Here is a 21319-nt window from a genome sequence, read left to right as displayed (position 1 = left end):
CCAACCAACCGACCAACATGATGGCTGAACCAGACAAGAGAAGTCTTGAAGTAAAATACCCATCAATTACCAGAATCTGTGACTGCCATACATCAAAGGTATTGTATCCATGACGGCATGCTGCTTTTTGTGGTGTTTTGATTGACGTCACAATTTCCCAGCAGTCTTTCCACAGCCATTCTGAGATAGCATCCAGAAATCAGTGAAATATCAGAATAGGAAGTATTTGTGTATGTAGACTAATGTGGCACATTCCATCTTGGAAGATGTAATCCTTAAAGGAAGGTAGAAAGAATCTTGGTAGCAGTGTATGCTGGGAATATACTCAGCCATTTCCCATGTATTTTCTAGATTTAGGGAATCAGAAATCAAGAAAGGAATGTGGGAGATGCTGGCACCTTAGTGGAGGGAAGTTGTCTCAAGTAAGCAGCTACACAGAAATGAGGAATTGGGCTTTTTAGCCATGAGTTACAGCTATCAGTCCAAATTGTCTAAAATCAGAAAAATATATTAAAAGGTATCAACTCCCATTGAGCCTATTCTTTGCAAAAGTATATTTTATATTCATCTCTTTTGATTCCTGAAATAATCCTAAACTAGATATGGTGGATGTTATCCTACAAATGAAGATGCTAAGGCCTGAGGGGGTTAATGTCTTGCTTAGTTTGTAAGAAAATAATGGAAATCATATGTTCTTACTCAAGCCCAGTTACCGTTCCATGATGTTTTAAACTGACAGACCAATAACAACAAAGATGAACAAAGGGTTAAACTCAAACCCACCAGAAATATTTGGAGTCCAAAATAGAGTGAATGGTGGTAGATGCTATCTTGTAATTATAATCTGTATGTCAAAATAAGACAATCCTGTTGAAAGAATTAACTTGAAAGTGGAAAGCATGGGCAAAATGAGGAAGTTGTAAAAGATAGTGCTGTACAATAGCTTTTGTTGTTGTCACTAGTAGCGGCATTCCTTGTTTTTTAACTTTTCAAAATATATGGGTAACATAATACTTATTCTTGAATTCGTCACTCTTTTAAAACAATTGTTTACTGTCTCTCATTTCTCCTGTCTTTAAAAAATTTTATATTTTCCTTGCTTCCAAGGTATCTCTATAGCCATAATCAGAAACTCCCAAACTTCACTGTAGGTTTTGATGGGACACCTGTAATTAACTCCCAGCAATGATTGCCTAATTTAAATTGTAAACCCTGGGACAAGCACTGGGTCTAATTATTCATTCTGTAGCCTACCTTGAACAAACTTTCAGAACATCAAGCCTGGCTGTGGTCCCCTCTCTCAAGCCTGCCTTTATGTGCTGGTCCTCTTGTCAGTAAAACACTCTGAATGGAAAGTAAGGCTACAGCAAACCAAGTGAGCATAGAGCCTTATTAACAGAGGAACCTGATTTCGTCTCTTTGCTTCAACTCCTTAGTCTCTGACTTCTTTATTCCACATGACTCTGCAAATCTATGTCTGAACTTATATACTCCTGAAAAGAACGGATGAAACTCATTAGGTAATGCCAGCGCTCTTACTGATCTTCACCTCAAACCTCAGGAAACAAAGCCAGGCATGATATCCTCAGCTTTTATCTCCCTCCTTTTTTTTTTTTTTGCTTAGGCCTGGAAAGTTGCAGATAGGATGCATCCAAAATTGGAGTTTAGGAGGCATAGTTTTACAAAGGGTTTTTACTGGGCAGGAAATGCCATATCTTAAAGGGTAACAGTGTGTTCCTATAGCTGGTACAGACATCTGAAGTAATTTAAAACCAACATGAATGATAACCAAATTTTTGGCCTATAAATTTACAACCAAGAAAAAGGAGTGGGCAATGATCAGGATTTCATATTCATTGTAGGGAAGCAATTAAAACATAGATAATTTGGTATCTTTTGGAATGTGTTGGCTAACCAACAGCATAAGAAATCACAAAATTGTTATTTCAATGATTTAAATATATAACTGCAGTTACAACTTCTGAAATGTTGAATGGATAATTGAGGGCCTATGCTTTGGTCAGTAAAATGTAAGGCTTTGCAGTTGGCACCCTATGCCCAGCTTCTTTTCCTGGCACGGCTCTAAAATGGCACATACAACTTCCATCAGCACCAGCATGTTCGTCATTTAGCATTTAGGAACACAGTGAATAGCAATTATCAGCCAAATAGCTGGGAAGTGAAAATGACCTAGTAATCAGAGTAAATATACATTATGTTGTCATAGTATAATGTGTAAATATTGGAGAGGAATAGAAGAATATGGACATGCAGAATCTTTCTTTTAAGGCCTTGTATGAATGCAAATACTATCTTGGCTCTCTGGCATGTTTTTTGGATGACAGCTACTAAACATGCTGATTTAGTAAGTAGTAGGTCATCTTAATCATTTGCTCACTTACAGGTACCATGACCTGAAAAGGCATTGCCCTGATTTTTTAAATCCTAAACTTGGCTCCCAGTGACCAGGAGACATATGGAGAGATGATAGCAGCTTGGTGGGAGTACAGACATTATAAACCTTGCACAGCCAGTTGTTTTAGCTGCTTATTCCAATCCAACTGTATGTTAATTTAACAGAATCCTTCTTCCTTTGTTAAGCTGGGAAAATATGAAAAGCCACCAGTGTCATTTTGTTTATATTCATCTTCTCAGCAAATCAGATGGGGATAGTATCAATGTTGCAAAATGTTGCTAAACTGAGCACCTGGATTACATGCTGTGCTAAACAGAGACAGAGAAGAACAGGCAGAAATTTTATTTTAGAAACCTTTATGAGCGCAATATCCTGGGAAAATTAGGCTAACTGATGGGATAAGTTTATTAGCAAGGTTCTAAACAACAGACACACATAATTTCCCCACTTTTAAAATTAAGGGCTAACAGACTTGGAGAGACTAAATCAATAATGCCTCTATAGCAGAAGGTAAAGGAGAGTGATGGTAGTAGTAAATACTTGTTTTTTGTATGCACTCAATATCCTTTTCCAAATTTCTTGAAGCTTTTTGCTATTTTGGGGGTAGGAGGGAGTGGATCTTCTCCTTGCATTGAGTACAGTGTTGGTATTGGCAAATTCAGGTAACTGTCTCATCTCTTTGGAAGTATGGGCTTCCCTGAGGTTCTTTCTGTCAGATTCTCTTTCTTTCTTTTCTTTTTTTTTTTTAATTATACTTTAGGTTTTAGGGTACATGTGCACAATATGCAGGTTTGTTACATATGTATCCATGTGCCATGTTGATTTCCTGCACCCATTAACTTGTCATTTAGCATTAGGTATATCTCCTAATGCTGTCCCTCCCCCCTCCCCCAACCCCACAACAGTCCCCGGAGTGTGATGTTCCCCTTCCTGTGTCCATGAGTTCTCATTGTTCAATTCCCACCTATGAGTGAGAACATGTGGTGTTTGGTTTTTTGTCCTTGCGATAGTTTACTGAGAATGATGTTTTCCAGTTTCATCCATGTCCCTACAAAGGACATGAACTCATCATTTTTTATGGCTGCATAGTATTCCATGGTGTATATGTGCCACATTTTCTTAATCCAGTCTATCGTTGTTGGACATTTGGGTTGGTTCCAACTCTTTGCTATTGTGAATAGTGCCGCAATAAACATACGTGTGCATGTGTCTTTATAGCAGCATGATTTGTAGTCCTTTGGGTATATACCCAGTAATGGGATGGCTGGGTCAAATGGTATTTCTAGTTCTAGATCCCTGAGGAATCGCCACACTGACTTCCACAATGGTTGAACTAGTTTACAGTCCCACCAACAGTGTAAAAGTGTTCCTATTTCTCCACATCCTCTCCAGCACCTGTTGTTTCCTGATTTTTTAATGATGGCCATTCTAACTAGTGTGAGATGGTATCTCACTGTGGTTTTGATTTGCATTTCTCTGATGGCCAGTGATGATGAGCATTTCTTCATGTGTTTTTTGGCTGCATAAATGTCTTCTTTTGAGAAGTGTCTGTTCATGTCCTTTGCCCACTTTTTGATGGGGTTGTTTTTTTCTTGTAAATTTGTTTGAGTTCATTGTAGATTCTGGATATTAGCCCTCATATCTACAACTATCTGATCTTTGACAAACCTGACAAAAACAAGAAATGGGGAAAGGATTCCCTATTTAATAAATGGTGCTGGGAAAACTGGCTAGCCATATGTAGAAAGCTGAAACTGGATCCCTTCCTTACACCTTATACAAAAATTAATTCAAGATGGATTAAAGACTTAAATGTTAGACCTAAAACCATTAAAATCCTACAAGAAAACCTAGGCAATACCATTCAGGACATAGGCGTGGGCAAGGACTTCATGTCTAAAACACCAAAAGCAATGGCAACAAAAGCCAAAATTGACAAATGGGATCTAATTAAACTAAAGAGCTTCTGCATAGCAAAAGAAACTACCATCAGAGTGAACAGGCAACCTACAGAATGGGAGAAAATTTTTGCAACCTACTCATCTGACAAAGGGCTAATATCCAGATTCTCTTTCTTACCGCTCCATGACAGGCAAGCAATGAGCATGTGCCTTAAACTTAGCTAATCGCTCTCCTAGAAAACAAACAAAACAAAGGCAGAGTCCAATCATTCTAGAGGAGGATGTCAACGGAGATACCGCTGATTCTTTGGAAGCTACCTGGTTCTTGATGGTTTCTTCAGTCTTATTTATGATCATGTACACTGTCCTGTAGCTTCCTAATAATACAATTCTTGCTCAAATTAAGTAGACTTTCTTCTGTTGCTAGCAACCAAAGAACCTGAATTAATACAGTTTTTAAATTCTACCTAAAATGCTGCAAGTAACTGCTTCTCACCAGAGCAGAGGGTCAGAGAAACCACCATGTTTAGGGTAGATCTTTGGTAGTAAGAAGGTCAATTGGAATATAGAATTATAATATTCAGACTGTGTAAGTCATAAGGATAATCTTAAGATCTCAAAATAGTGGTTTCTGCCTATGTTTTTAGATCTTTCTATACTTCCTCTTCTCACTGTTTGATTAATTAGGATGGAGTTGAGCCATCCATACTTTTTGGCGTAAACAAGGCCCAATACATAAGATAAAAATCACTAATGGAATCTTGATTCAATGCATACCCAAAATGTAATCTATAATCAGGGAAGTTTGCAAAGAAAACTGCACCTACTGTGCACAGGGAGAATGGTTTTCCTTGTCAATGTCCAAGCAGCAACCAGGGAGTTAGGCTGGTGCAAAAGTAATTGTGTTTTTTAATTTTTTCTATACAGAACTCTAATATAAAAATACTTCTTAACTAGGATTTACAAATTTTTTGTCTTAGCTGCCACAGGGAATCATACATAAGGTACTGTTTCTGCCCAAAGAGAGCACATAATTTCTTTGAAGAAGTTGCCAGACAAACCAGAAAGTTCTATGAGAAAGACGATAGGGGCTGGATGTGGTGGCTCATGTCTGTAATCTAGCACTTTGGGAGGCCAAGGTGGGAGGGTCACTTGAGCCTAGGAGTTCAGTACCAGCCTGGGCAACATAGCAAGACCCATCTCTACAAAAAAAAAACAAATTAAAAAAAATCTATCCTGGTGTGGTGGAACATGCTTGTGGATAGCTCACAGTGCTATCTCCCAGCTACTTGGGAGGCTGAGGTGGGAAGATCACTTGAGCACAGGAGGTTGAGGCTGTAGTGAGCCAAGATTGTGCCACTGCACCCTTGCCTGAGCAACAGAGCAAGACACCCTGTTAAAAAAAAAAAGAAAAGAAGATGGATGGGAAGACTTTGTAGAGAAAAATAGAATTCTTTTCTTTGAGAATTACTGTTCACTTTCAGTAAGCAGCTGATTTCCCAGCTCAGGCTAGACCCAGATGGTGTCACTGCTTCTTAAGGGCAGTGGTCTAGCTGATTTTATCCAGGATGGCCTCTGCCAAAGAGGACTAGGGCTGACTTTAGCCATAGGGGGGTGTGTGTGTGTATGTAGGGGAGTGTCAAAGAGAAGATAAATATCTGTGTGCTGTTTTCCATTCGTTTCCTTGAAAGCAGCAATGGAAGTCAAGTGTATCAGAAAGCAATTTCCTTCCTAAAGTTGTAAATTGCTGTGAGGAGGAAATTTGTGAAAAATTGATAGTGATGTACAAATAACAAAACAAAATGTTTGAACTGGAGCTCAGGAGATGAGCACTCCTCTCTATTCACTTACTCTTTCTTGTGGCCAAGCATGTCTGAATCTTTTTAGAAGGGCCGTTTGCTGATAAGTCTAATCTCTGATATTTACTAGGTCTATTTGCATGTGGCTAAATCAGCTAAATTAATTATATTTGCTTGCTCTTATTCTGTGGAATAAGAAAGCAGTAAAACCAGAATTTTTCCAAGTTAACATTCTGAGACAGCATGAGAAAGAATTAGGATTCAGAATAGAGAACCCAGAAATAAGACTGCACACCTACAACCATCTGATTTTCAACCAACCTGACAAAAGCAATGGGGAAAGGATTCCCTATTTAATAAATGGTGCTCGGAGAACTGGCTAGCTATGCACAGAAAACTGAAACTGGACCGCTTCCTGACACTGTATACAAAAATCAACTCAAGGTAGATCAAAGACTTAAGTTTAATACCCAAAACTATAAAAACACTGGAAGAAAATCCAGGCAATACCATTCAGGACATAGGCATGGCAAAGATTTCATGATGAAGATGCTAAAAGCAATTGCACAAAAAGTAAAAATTGACAAATGGGATCTCATTAAACTAAAAAGCTTCTGCATAGCAAAAGAAGCTATCAACAGAGTAAACAGACAACATATAGAATGGGAGAAACTTTCTGCAATCTATGCATCTGACAAAGGTCTAATATCCAACATCTATAAGGAACTTCAATAAATTTACAAGAAAAAAACATTAAAAAGTGGACAAAGAACATGAACAGACATTTCTCAAAAGAATACATACATATGGCCAAGAAATATATGAAAAAAGCTCAACATTACTGATCATTAGAGAAATAAAACCAGTATGAGATACCATGTCACACCAGTCAGAATGGCAATTATTAAAAAGTCAAAAAATTCCAGATGCCGGCAAGGTTGCGGAGAAAAAGGAATGCCTTCACCCTGTTGGTGGAAGTATATATTAGTTCAATCATTGTGGAAGACAGTGTGGTGATTTCTCAAAGACTTAGAAACAGAAATACCATTTGACCCGGAAATCCCATTACTGGGTATATATGCAAAGAAATATAAATCATTCTATTATAAAGACACATGTACATGTATGTTCATTGCAGCACTATTCACAATAGCAAAGACATGTAATCAACCTAAATGCCCATCAGTGACAGACTGGATAAAGAAAATGTAGTACATATACACCATGGAATATTATGCAGGCATAAAAAGGAAAAAGATCATGTTCTTTGCAGGGACATGGATGGAGCTGGAGGCCATTATCCTCAGCAAACTAATGCAGGAACAGCAAACCAAACACTGCATGTTCTCACTTAAAAGTGGGAGCTAAATGATGTGAACACATGGACACACGAGGGGGAACAACACACATTGGGAACTGCCAAAGGGCGGGTTGTGGGAGGAAGGAGACGATCAGGAAGAATAGCTAATGGATGCTGGGCTTAACACCTAGGTGATGGGATGATCTGTGCAGTATACCATCATAACACGTTTTTCTATGTAACAAACCTGCACATCCTGCACATGCACTTAAAATAAAAGTTGGAAATAAAAAATAAACGCAAAAAACAAAAGTAGGGTTTATGATAACATTTAAACCTTTTACTACCTTCATTGTAATAAAATATAGGAGACAAACTATTCTCCTTTGTTTTCTTTCTCTTTTTTTTTAAACCATGTAATGTATTTTTATTTATATTATATGTACAAAAAATCTGAATTCAGCATTTTGTTATAGATTTGGGACAGGTTTTTGTGAAAGTTCAATTTGTTGTTTTTTTTTTGTTTTATTATACTTTAAGTTTTAGGGTATCCTTCGTTTTCAAATGGGGAGAAATGAAGGAACTTTTCACATGTATCTCTTAAAGTCAGAGTTGGAATAGGAAGTCTCATCGAACTTCAAAACAGCTTGATTCACTAGGGCATGTTGCCTTCCTCTGAGCATGAAATAAAAATAGCCCAACTTAATCAAACAATGTTTGCCAAGTTCTAGTCTATAGGGAACTTTTATTTTTATAGCCAAGAGTAGCAGACATTTTATACTAGGCAATTTTAATGGCGGTATTGGGACAATCTATACTATTGCTTCACAAATGGAGTACAAAAGCCTGTGGGTATATTTACCTATTAAAAGTGATGTTAGAGAAGGAGAGCAGATCACACTAGAAAATAAATGCCTGGTCACTGCACCCATTTGGGAAAAATCTCTTGTTTGATTCTGAAACTGAAATATCATTTGCAACGCTTTCCCTTCCCTGCTAGTCCTTTTAACATTAGTAAATTATAACTGCTACGAGGCAAGGACTACATCTTGTCTCTGCTTTTCAGAGATAAATGTTTGCTGAATGAGTGAAGGGATGAATGTACAAAATTATAAGCAATCTTTAAGACAAAAAATATTTTATATCTCTCTGAGTAGCAAGTAAGAAGTATATAGCCAAATGGAATCCAACAGTAATGTAATAATAGTGTTTTTTGAGTAATGTAATAATAGTTTTTTGAATAGGTGCTTCATATATACTAGTTGATGTAATCATCAAAATAAATCTATAACTAAGTATTATTGTTAGTGCTATCTCACAGATGAAAAACTGTGGTACAGTGTGATCAAGTCACTTACTTATTGTCTCACAGCTAGTAAAGGGAGGAAGAAGGATTTGAATCCAAACCTAGTGCTGCTGCTATTTACTTACAGTTTGGTACACAAATAGCCATGGCAAATGCCCATCAGAGTATGAGGGTCTCAGCTGAAGTGCGTTACATTGATTACTAAGTAGGTGTACACTTTACCTGGACTATCCACATCATGTCATGAAGACCCCAGTTTTTTTTCTCCCCAGAGGGACCTCTGGAAAAATGAAATCCATCAGTTTGATTTCACTCAAGACATGGAAAAATATTTACTGAAAAGTCAACAAGTAAGCAGCCTGTAGATAAATTATAGAATTTCAGAGAAAACTTTGTGAAAGTGAGCTTTCCAATGTCACTTCCAGCTTCTGGAGAAAATTTAGTTCCCATTTTCTTGGGTAGTTCAGGGACAGGGCAGCACTGTGGGAGACTCAGACTTGGGTTCTTTATAAAATGAGACCCTTCCCAGTTTTTTCTTTTTTTCTGAATTATGATTGGCCCTGGCCTACAGGAGAGTCCTCAGATCTCTGTATAATATCATCCTGACATTGGAATCATTTTTACCTCTCAACAGCAAGTTGGAGAGCCTTTCCGTAAGGATTCCTTTTTACATTGGATCAGTGAGACACATTAATTGTGTCCACTTCTCCCCATCACCTACTTCTATTTGAAATAAACGCTGGGCAGGAAGAGCCCCGTAACCTAGGTTCACAGTGAAAAAGAAAGGTCATTTCCGTTTCCCTTCTCCCATCACTGCTGAAGTGGTGTTCTCTGCACTGAAGTTTGCTTGTTCTGGAGCCTGCCTTCCTGCTGCTAGGGGTGAGCTCTGACGGAAGAAAGGACATTTAAGAACACAGAATCCTGGTTTTCACTAAGCAAGATACTTAGAAAAGAAAGAGATAAATCTGTAGTTTGATTTAACTTGGCTTTTGTTCCATGAAGGTTTGTTTTCTTTTTGCACCTTTTTATGGTCAATGCATGTGAGAACCTATTCTGAAAGCTATCAGGCAAACTTACTTGGCCCTGGAAACTCTGATCCAGGAGAAAAATCCCAAGAAAATGTCATTGTGTGACATGACACAGTATGATGAGGGCACTAGAATCAGGGGGTGCAGCGGTGCCTTGGGACATCTAGGGAGGGAGGATGACCCAAGAGCCAAGATGAGCCAGTAGGTCTTAGAGACTGGTGGTGCGGTGTCTTAATTCTGCTCTAGTGTACAGTCCTTTGGGGAGGTCACAATCTGGATGAAAATCTGGGCACTGTCCATTTCTACCATCTTGTGTTTAAGTAAGAGGGGAAATAAAATGGGCCCTTAAGCTCTGCCATAATACTTCCCACAGAGCACCACACACCCCATTATTAGTACAATTCCAGAAATATGTGTGATGCTTTCTGTTGCATCTAACTTGACAAGTGTGATTCGCAAATCTCTAAAGAATTCTATTCTGCTAAATATTCAGGAGGGTGTCTGACAGAGTGAAAGAAGGAAAATTAAGCAGAGAAAAAAAAGGACCAGGCAAGAGAGAGAAAACATACAGTTATTGGGATTTATAAAATAGGAGATAATATTATTCATACCAAATATTTTATCATATTGGGAAAAAATAAATCTACCATATCAATTAACATTTTGTCATTTTTTCGTCAAACTTAATATTTCAGGAAAAAGGATATTCAACTTATGACAGCATGATTCCTTTATAAGTCCTTTACTTTTATTTTATTTAGAACATTTTTGGGATAAGTAATTTGGAGAAAGTATTTCTGTTTCCTAGTGAGAGGAAAACTCCACCTCTTTTTTCATGGTGTGATGATTCTAGTCCAAATGCAATGAGTTTCTGGAAATGGCAAGTGAGACACTTGTTGCCATGGTGATTGTTAATAGTTCTGACTCAGATATAGTGTTGCCATAGCAACTGCATTGAAGCCCTTGGGAGGTGGTGCGGTCTTTTTTTTTTTTTTTTTTAAATCAGCAGAAAGAGGCTAGGAAGAACCATTTTAGTAGCTTCTTGCTGCACTGTGGTGACGAAGCTTTCAAGGCTATTTCATCCAGATGAAAGATCATCCTGTTCCTGCACTGATGAAACAGATATGTTACACTGTGCAGGATAAATATAGTCCCATATATCATAGTAGCAAGCACATTATCTTCCTGTTAATGAATTCTAATTTTCTGACTGTAATGGTTTCTAATAACACAGATAGTCTCAAATGAATATCTTGAAGAATCCTTAATGTCACTGCCAATACAAAAAAACTAAAGGTCAAAGACTGAATAGGCCCAAATCATTGAGATGTAGACAGTTTTAGCTTTAATGCATCCCTATAAGGACAAGGCACATGGCTGACAAAGCATTTTGAAGGTCCTTTTGGAATGGTTGGGGTTTGGTCATCTAGACTGAATGCTTGTATACCACTTTACATATATACCCAGTTCTTTTTTTTTTTTTTTGAGACGGAGTCTTGCTCTGTCACTCAGGCTGGAGTGCAGTGACGCAATCTCTGCTCACTGCAAGCTCCGCCTCCTGGGTTCATGCCATTCTCCTGCCTCAGCCTCCCGAGTAGCTGGGACTACAGGCGCCCACCACCATGCCTGGCTAATTTTTTTGTATTTTTAGTAGAGACGGGGTTTCAGCATGTCAGCCAGGATGGTCTCGATCTCCTGACCTTGTGATCCCCCCGCCTCAGCCTCCCAAAGTGCTGGGATTACAGGTGTGAGCCACCATGCCTGGCCCCAGTTCTTAAAGTAATGATTGGCATGCAGAAAATCTCCAATGAATCAATTTATCAGGTAATAGATAGTAGTGTTTTTTTGTCCCCAAGACCATTCATATAACTTGGCATTATTTTAAGACCTTTACTACATTCTTTTGGACTTAAAGACAAGTGTGTTAAGCAGATCTGTGTTCCTGAAAAACGGATAAATTGATGCAATTTTCTTATGTCAGGGACTATTCCCTTTCCAGTGTGAACTATCCAGGATCTGACATTCTCAGAACCCTCAAACTTTCATTCAGGCGTGTGAAACCGTTGGAATTGAATTTAAATGCAGTCCCTTTGTGTAGCCCTGTCTGTAGTTAGCAGATTAGAACAAGTCTCTGAGAATGTCCTCGCTGCTGAAACAGTAGTTCAAAGTGACGGGATAGCAACTTTGGCTAAACTCTAAGATTGGCTTCTCTCATATTTAGTTCACACTCAACTGCCCCTTATTTTTGTTTTCTACCTTAGGCTCTTGGTCTAAGATGTTTTCCCCTCCACTATAAAGATTTCTTGAAGGCTATAACAGTACCTGTTCTTTGCCTATTTCATAGTGCCTAGCATGGTGGTTTTATATAGTAGGAATACAGTAAAACCAAGTTAAATAAAATAAATGTAGTTTAAATGTTTCCTCCTACTGCAATTTACCTTTAGATTGGATTCCTTCTTCCTGCCTCTGAAGCTAGCACCTAGTTAATATGAGAAAAGCATAGTGCTAACGGGGAAGATTGGCATTAATGGGAGCACTGTCTTTGGGATAGAGAAGACCTTTGAGTAATATATGAAGCTTTGAAATTCTCTGTTATCACACCACATAAACGCAGCTGCTTGTTCTGCTCATCTAAGGGACTTGACCAGGTTCTATGTATACAGCAAATATTTGCGGAATGAGGGATTTTTTTTTTCTAGAATCCATAAGCTTTATGCCCAAGTGATGATTCCAGAGAATAGGCTTAGCTTTCTCTCTTCTTTGTGTTTCCTGCACAGCTAGAAACTGTGCCAGAATGTTGGCTATATGCTAATGAACAATCTATCCCTCATTAGGCTAGTACTAAGACAGTTATTTCCTTAAGTAAAAACATTTTTTTTTGCAACCAGCTTACCAGGATGGCTTTTCATAATGTCTTCTTATGTTATTAAGCTGTGCTTTAAATGTTTGAAAATGCCTGGAACCTCTCACTTCCCATCTTGATATTTCATGGCTTCTTCTCCCTTTCTAATCAGTTTCTAAAATTTTCAGGGACTTGGCATTAAGCTGCTACTTCCTTTCTTTTCTTTTCTTTTCCCTAGGCAAAAACTTTTCAACACAAATGGAAAATTGACTTTAAATATATTTATTTAATGAGCTTCCCTTTAAATGGTCTTCTAAAACAGCACCTTGTTAGTGGTTTCTAATAAAGTTCTGTTATGTCTCCCTACAAAAATACCTATGAAGGTGAGAAAAAGATGAAAATTCACAGCGACACTGAAATTGATGACTGGCAATCAATTTATTGCTGGAATCTGAGGGACTTTCCATTAACTACCAGGTCTTTGGAACTAGGTTGAAAGACATCACTAATGACTTACCTCTGTTATCCTCAACTACAAGTATTTAGGAAGATCTTCCTTTTCTTTTTGTTTTCTTTCTTACCTTTATTTTTTTTTATTTTTTTATTTTTTTTTGGTTGTTGTTGTTTTGAGACGGAGTCTCGCTCTGTCTCCCAGGCTGGAGTGCAATGGCGCGATCTCTGCTCACTGCAAGCTCCCCCTCCCGGGTTCACGCCATTCTCCTGCCTCAGCCTTCCGAGTAGCTGGGACTACAGGCGCCCACCGCCCCACCCAGCTAATTTTTTTCTATTTTTAGTAGAGACGGGGTTTCACCATGTTAGCCAGGATGGTCTCAATCTCCTGACCTCGTGATCCACCCTCCTCGGCCTCCCAAAGTGCTGGGATTACAGGCGCGAGCCACCGTGCCCGGCCAGGAAGATCTTCCTTTTCTTTACTTTCAACTCTCATGGTCTGTCCCTTGATTCACAAAACTAGCTCTGTTTCAGATAAAAAATTGGGCCACCCCAACATCTATCTGTTGCTTTTTTATGGTAGCCGTCATTATGTCTTCTCCTCTTTTCTCTTTCCTTTTTCCCAATCAATACCAGTCTCTTTTTGAAAAATCTTTTTGTTTTAAATTGTCATTTAAAGCACATAACATAAATTTACCATCTCAAACATTTTTAAGTGTACATTTTAGTAGTGTTAATTATATTCACATTGTTGTGAAGACTTGTGTCTTTTTTTTCTAATTTTTATTTTTAAGTTCTGGGGTACATGTGCAGGATGTGCAGGTTTGTTAAAGAGGTAAACGTGTGCCATGGTAGTTTCCTGCGCCTGTCAACCCATCACCTAGGTATTAAGCCCAGCATGCATGAGCTATTTTTCCTAATGCTCTCCCTCCCCTACCCGACCCCGCAATAGGCCCCAGTGTGTGTTGTTTCTCTCCCTGTGTCCATGTGTTCTCATTGTTCAGCTCCCACTTATTATACCTGGTTAAAAACTTGTAACACAAGAAAAGAAGGTGGAAGTAATGAGAATGTGGGAAGGGGAATTTTAAGTGTAGTCTCTACAAGTGAAATATGGTTGAGAAAAGAGACAATGTGAGTAGAGTGCTGGCTATAGTGTATATGAACTCCGTCTGTACAGAGTGGCAGAAAGCCGGGAATGGGCCATTTTAGCACAGTAGAAGTTCATAGAAATCCAAGTAAAACAGTTGCAGACATCAACCCAAATCAGTTGTATATCTGAGAAGAGGATTTAGCCAGTGCTTAAGTACAGGGAGTGGGAGGCAACCTGGTGACTCTAGAGGAATATTCAGCACAAAGAAAATAACAGTATTTTGAAGTCTTAAAAGAAAAGACAGGCATACCTTTGAAAATAATTTAGTAATATTAAGAAGAAAATTTTAGAAAATTGACTTTTTTTGGTTTTTTTTGAGATGGAGTCTCGCTCTGTTGCTCAGGCTGGAGTGCAATGGGATGATCTTAGTTCACTGCAACCTCCACCTCCTGGGTTCAAGCGATTCTCCTGCCTCAGCCTCCTGAGTAGCTGGGATTACAGGCACATGCCACCATACCTGGCTAATTGTATTTTCAGTAGAGACGGTGTTTCACCATGTTGGTCAGGCTGGTCTCGAACTCCTGACCTTGGGATCTGCCCACCTTGGCCTCCCAAAGTGCTGGGATTACAGGTGTGAGCCACCGTGCCTGGCTGAAAATTGACTTTTCTTAGAAAATACAAGACTAGCTTTAGGAAAGAGCATAAATCTGAAAGCACTGTAGGATAAGATGCAAAGGCAGATGGAAGAAATAACACTTAACATGTCTAACACTGGCCTAGCCCTATGGATTTGAATAAATCACCCTTAACTAAGAAGTCATTGAATATTAACACATACAAATGCATAGAAATCAAGACAGTATGCGGTTACCTGTTAAGGACCTATAAAAATGATACAGATTGTTTGTGCTCTGGGCAGTCAGGAAAAGGTGAGGTCATTGTTGTCTGGAAGTATCAGGGAGAGCTACAGAGTTTGGCTCAATAGGAGAGAACTGGGGATCTAGAAAGGGACAGGGGCACGAGCAAAAGCTTTTACTGAGCAAATGGCATCCTCTTCAAACTATCTTCAGATAATCTTATTCTTACAATATTATTCTCATAAATGTTAACATTTCAAAATCTGACAGTACTTTCTGCTCACTATCATCTTACCTGGACTGCTTCTGATCCTTTTATACTAGGTTCAGTTCACTTATCTCCTGTTCACAGACTCCTCTCAGGCAGGATTGTAAGACATTTAATGTTTCAAAAATACATTTGTTTTTCTAACTAAAGTCCAATCAGGCACTTTTCTGGCAATCTCCTATCATAATAACTTTGTACGGTAGTCAGGGTTGATGATAATCATTCCATTTCGTAGGCAAGAATGCTAAAATGTTAAAGAATTTTCATAGACTTTCCTTCCATACAGCAAGAAAATTTGAGTCTGAACTTATATCCAGAGTTTTTGATTCCCAGTCTCGTGCTCTTTTGACAACATTATTAACTGAGCAGTAAGAATAAGGGAAGATAAAGGAGGTAGAAATGGGCAAGTAAATATGTTTAATTATTTTTTTAAAGATGGGAGTAGGACTATGAATGTTTAAAGACACCAAGAAGAAACAAGAAGAAACTTGTCCCACTGCCTTCAAAAGACATATCTACCCTAATTATTTATTCAGCTATGGATAAAGGATGTTAACATTAGAGTGTCTTTTTTTTTTTTTTAAGGAAAAAAGAATGTCACGTGTTGGAATTGTGACACAGGTTTGGCAATCACAGTTATGGCAATGGACAGTCAGGAAAGTCACATCACATTCGCTTACAAGGCAGAATAGCATGCTCCTTATGGCTGCCTTCCACAGTGCTGCTAACCATGGTTGATGTAAGGCAGTTGTAGCCACATGTTATTGATAGTAGAGAACTGCTATGGGAAAGCAAGATTCCGGGATGACCAGAGGGATGGTGTGAAGTTTTCACATAACAATATAGTGGTTCAGTGTAGTCAATCTTGCTAACAATCTGATGTAACATTTCCCAATTCATTTTATTCACATGTATAAAAGGGTTCTTGTACTTTCTTGATACATACACTTTTGATAGTTGAATACATTTTTAATTGCTTCAATCTGAAGTCTTCCTTTCTTATTTTTAATATTTTCTAGCTTTAGCAATCATTGTATGCTCTTTGTATGTCATGGACTTTTATACACATTTGATTTTTTTAAAAATCCACAATTTCAATAATTCCACTGTCACTTCTCCCTGTTTGAAAGGTGTGTGAGGAGGACTCATACATGGGTGTGTAAAGGACATTGGTTCTGTGAGAGCAAACATGGTAACTCTTCATTCATTACCCATGAAAACTTAGCTAAATTTGATCACATTTTCAGAGTGAACAGTTAAAAAAAAGAACATGCATTTTAATTTTGTTTTCTTGTACTCAGAGAATTACCATTCAAACTTCAGGAACTCACATTATTGACAGCATTTTAGACTTAAAGAGAACCAGGATGCTGGATGAGCCTGACTTTTAGGGCTTATCTCATATTCCACCTTGAATGACCTCCCACTGTCAGAAATAATAATTCTGAACCCTAGAAGCAGTTGGTAACCCTCTCATTATTTTAATGTGCTTTGGATATACATAATAAAATATCTGATTTTCTTCCTTTCTTTTCCATTGAATTAACACTAATTGGCCATCGCTGTCTAGCTGCTGGTTCCATGTTGGCCCTGTAACCCCTAATTCTCTTTAATATTTAGGCTCTTAGCAGAGAGAGCCATCTTACCTGATAAACAGACATGGGCCCATCTCCTTGAGGACAACTGCAACTGCCTCAGAATTATATTTGTTTCCTAAGGCTGCTGTAACAAAGTACCACAAACTGGGAGGTATAAACAGCAGAAATTTATTGTCTCATAGTTCTGAAGGCTATAGGTATTCAAGATCACAGAGTCAGCAGGGTTGGTTCTTTCTAAGGGCTGTGAGGCAGCCTTTAATTTTTAATTTTTGTAGGTACATAGTAGTTGTATATATTTATGGGGTACCTAAGGTATTTTGATACAGGCATGCAATACATAATAATCACATCAGGGTAAATGGGGTATTCATCCTCTCAAGCATTTATCTTTTGTGTTATAAATAATCCAGTTATACTCTTGTAATTATTTTTAAATGGACAATTAAATTATTTTTGACTATAGTCATCCTGTTGTGCTAGCAAATACTAGGTTTTATTTACTTTTTCTATTTTTTTTGTACCCATTAACCATCCCCACTGCCTCCCCACCCCACTATCCTTCCCAGCCGCTGGTAACCGTCTTTCTACCTGTTATCTCCATGAGTTCAATTATTTTAACTTTTAGCTCCCACAAATAAATGAGAACATGAAATGTTTGTCTTTCTATGCCTGGTTTATTTCACTTAACATAGTGACCTGCAGTTTCATCCATGTTGTTGCAAATGACAGGAGCTCATTCTTTTTGATGGCTAAATAGTACTCCATTGTGCATATGTACCACATTTTCTTTAGACATTCAGCTGTTGATAGACACTTAGATTGCTTCTAAATCTTGGCTATTGTGAATAGTCCTTCAATAAATGTGGGAGTGCAGATATCTCTTTGATATACTGATTTTCTTTCTTTTGGGTGCATACCTAGGAGTGAGATTGCTGGGTCTTATAGTAGTTCTGTTTTTAGTTTTCTGTAGAACCTCCAAACTGTTCTCAATAGTGGCTGTATTAATTTATATTCTTACCAACAATGTGCAAGGGTTCACTATTCTCCACATCCTCGCCAGTATTTGTTATTGCCTGACTTTTGGATAAAAACCATTTTAACTTGAGCAAGATGATACCTCATTGAAGTTTTAATTTGCATTTCTCTGAGGAACATTGATATGGAGCACATTTTCATGTAACTGTTTGCCATTTGTTTGTCTTCTTTTGACAAATATCTATTCAAATCTTTTGCCCCCTTTAAATCAGATTATTAGTTGTTTTTCCTATAGAGTTGTTTGAGGTCCTTATATATTCTGGCTGTTAATCCCTTGTCAGATGGGTAGTTTGCAAATATTTTCTCCCATTCTGTGGGTTTTCTCTTCACTTCCATTTCCCCCATTCTGTGGGTTGTCTCTTCATCTTGATTGTTTCCTTTGCTGTGCAGAAGCTTTTTAACTTGATGTGATCTCATTTGTCCACTTGTGCATTTGTTGCCTGTGATCGTAGGGTATTACTCAAGAAATCTTTGCCCACTCCAGTGTCCTACAGAGTTTCCCCAGTGTTTACTTTTAGTAGTTTAGTAGTCTGAGGTCTTAGATTTAAGTCTCTATACCATTCTGATTTGATTTTTGTATATAGCAAGAGGTAAATGTCCGGTTTCATTCTTTTGGTAAAGGCTTTTATTTAACTAATTAATAAATGAGAAAACCAGTAAGATGTGACGACTAGTTCCCAAAATAATTTAAACACCGCACATATGTAGGTAATAAGAAGTAAGTTTACAAACACATGCAAAACTGGTCAATATCCATTAGGCAAAATTTCACCAGAAATAAAAATCATTTGCTTTTCTATGGACAAGAGTCATTTGTATTACTTACAGAGTTGTAAAATACCTTAAAGACATAGGCCGGGCGCGGTGGCTCAAGCCTGTAATCCCAGCACTTTGGGAGGCCGAGGCGGGCGGATCACGAGGTCAGGAAATTGAGACCATCCTGGCTAACACGGTGAAACTCTGTCTCTACTAAAAATACAAAAAATTAGCCGGGCGCGTTGGTGGGCGCCTGTAGTCCCAGCTACTCGGGAGGCTGAGGCAGGAGAATGGCGTGAACCCGGGAGGTGGAGGTTGCGGTGAGCCGAGATTGCGCCACTGCACTCCAGCCTGGGGGACAGAGAAAGACTCCGTCTCAAAAAAAAAAAAAAAAAAAAAAAAAAAAAGACAATAAAAGGTGCAGGCTTCTCTGAATGAAATAAATGGGAAGAAGTGCTTTACAGAATGGCAGGTAATCTATTTTTGTCCATTTCAATATCCTTTTCAGTTTTTCTGACATAAATATTGGAGTCCTTTGTCTCAAACAGAATGTTCTATGGAATCTCAATTTATAGCCCATAGGAAAAGCAGAAGTGAGGCAGTGGCCACAGTAGTGGCAAGAGGATGAACAATAAATCTGATGCTTTGAAAGATGACAACAATAGGGACCATGATCAGAATGAAGAAAGCAGCACACAGAAAGATACTGAGAAAGAAAAAACACAATGGGGATAAGAATAAGAGCAGTAACAAGAGGAAGGCTGTTGTCCCTGGACAGACAGCACATCCCCTGCAGTACAACTACACTTTCTGGTACTCCAGGAGAACCCCTGGCTGTCCCACCAGCTCACAGAGTTATGAATAGAATATCAAACAGTTTGGCACCTTTGCCTCTGTGGAGCAGTTCTGGAGGTTTAATAGCCACATGGTATGTCCAAAGGATCTGACAGGACACAGTGACTTCCATCTCTTCAAAGAAGGAATTAAATCCATGTGGGAGGATAATGCATATAAAAATGGTGACAAGAGGATTACTTGGCTGTGGAAGGGCTTGATCTCCCATTGCTAGGAGAATCTCATTTTGGCCGTATTGGGGGAACGGTTCATGGTTGGGGAGGAGATCTGTGGGGCTGTGGTCTCTCTTCACTTTCAAGAGGACATTATTTCAATATGGAAAAGACTGCCAGTGACCAAGCAACCACAGCCTGAATCCGGGATACACTTCGGCGAGTGCTTAACCTATCTCCCAACACCATTATGAAATACAAAACTCACACTGACAGCATCAAAACGCCAGGCAGCCTGGGCTCCCAAAAGCTCCTTTATGAAAACCTCTGGAAGCTGTGGTTGAATGGGCCATGACCCTCTCCATCTCTGGATGGCACTATCCTTGAAGCCAGCATCATTAGAGTCTCTTATTCTGTTGGCATGCTACCTGGAAGATCCTTCTATACTGGACAAGATAATTAAAAGAGAATTTTATGTTTTATGAACAGGCTGACACATAGCAGCTACAACAACAGCTGAGATTGCTCAATAAATGGTGCTAAATTTAAAAAAAAAAGAGAAGAAATGCAGAGTCATTTTGGTTGAAATGAATATAGAGGCTTCTGACTAAGCTTTCTTGGACTCCAGAGTTTTGGGGATCTGTATAAATCACATTTAGGAAACCACTAGATGATTTCTACAACTACTGATTGGCCTTACTGATTAAACTGGGTCCCTCAACTTTAGTTGTTCCCACACCCAAACATCGTCCACATACTTCTACCCACTCCCTACTCCCTGCCCCCCACATGGATGCTCTGCTGTATCAAGAAACCAAGACATCCCTTTCAGAAGACTTTTTCATCCTTACAAATTTTAAATTCCCACAGTATTTGACTGTAGAACTTTCTGGCTCTAAATTCCATAGAATAACTGAAGTTACTTGAAAATATACTTCCTATTTGATGAAACCTGCAACTAAGGGGCCTTAGAGTAATCTTGAAAAAAAATTTACAAATATATCAGCTAGGATTTTGTATGATACCGTCTTTATCTTTAATGTGTTCTGTTTATTTTCTTAATTTTGAAAACCAAGGCCATATTTTTAAATGCCTCTGGGCACATGCACCAAAATATCTCTGTAAATTCTGCACTCATGTTTCCCTGTGTTTTTTTACGTCTGTTTCTTGTGAAAGCCTGTAAAGACTGTGAAGAACTTCCTTCACAAACTGGGTGCTGTTTCCTCACTACCCATTCTGGCCTAAAATCTCCCCACGTGGTCCTGCTGTGTACTTTGCAGTACTCTGGCTTCAGTCCTAGTCCTATACAGGAAATGTGTGAAAACCTTGCCTCAGTGGCAATGGTGAGTTCATTTCTTAGAAGCTAAGCCCCTTGCCAGTAATTCCCATTTATGATCCAGTGTCTTATTGTCCCACTCCTTAGAGTGAGATTCAGATTCTTAAAGTATTTCCTGATTCTTACTACTCGTTCTTGCCACTGGACCCTCCATTGTCTTGAACTATATCAACTGTCCAGCTGATCTCCTAAACTTGATCCTTTCCCTGCCTGAACCCAGGATGCTTTCACAATTCCTTTTTCTTGCCTTATCTAAGAACATCTCTATTTTTTCTACTGCACTCTCATTTTGATGAGTCTTTCCTGTTCTACCCTATCCTTTTGCTGCCC

At 38.6% G+C, this 21319-nt stretch overlaps 1 pseudogene; it reads left to right on the top strand.

Annotated features, from left to right (window-relative positions):
* Positions 1-19249: 19249 nt before the first annotated feature.
* LOC100597178 lies at positions 19250-20008 on the top strand (annotated as a pseudogene).
* Positions 20009-21319: the final 1311 nt, after the last annotated feature.

Source organism: Nomascus leucogenys, chromosome 21 (genome assembly GCF_006542625.1).
Source record: "Nomascus leucogenys isolate Asia chromosome 21, Asia_NLE_v1, whole genome shotgun sequence".
Lineage (NCBI taxonomy): Eukaryota > Metazoa > Chordata > Mammalia > Primates > Hylobatidae > Nomascus > Nomascus leucogenys.
Note: the sequence above shows the minus strand (reverse complement) of the source record. Positions and strands in the feature narration are given on the sequence as shown.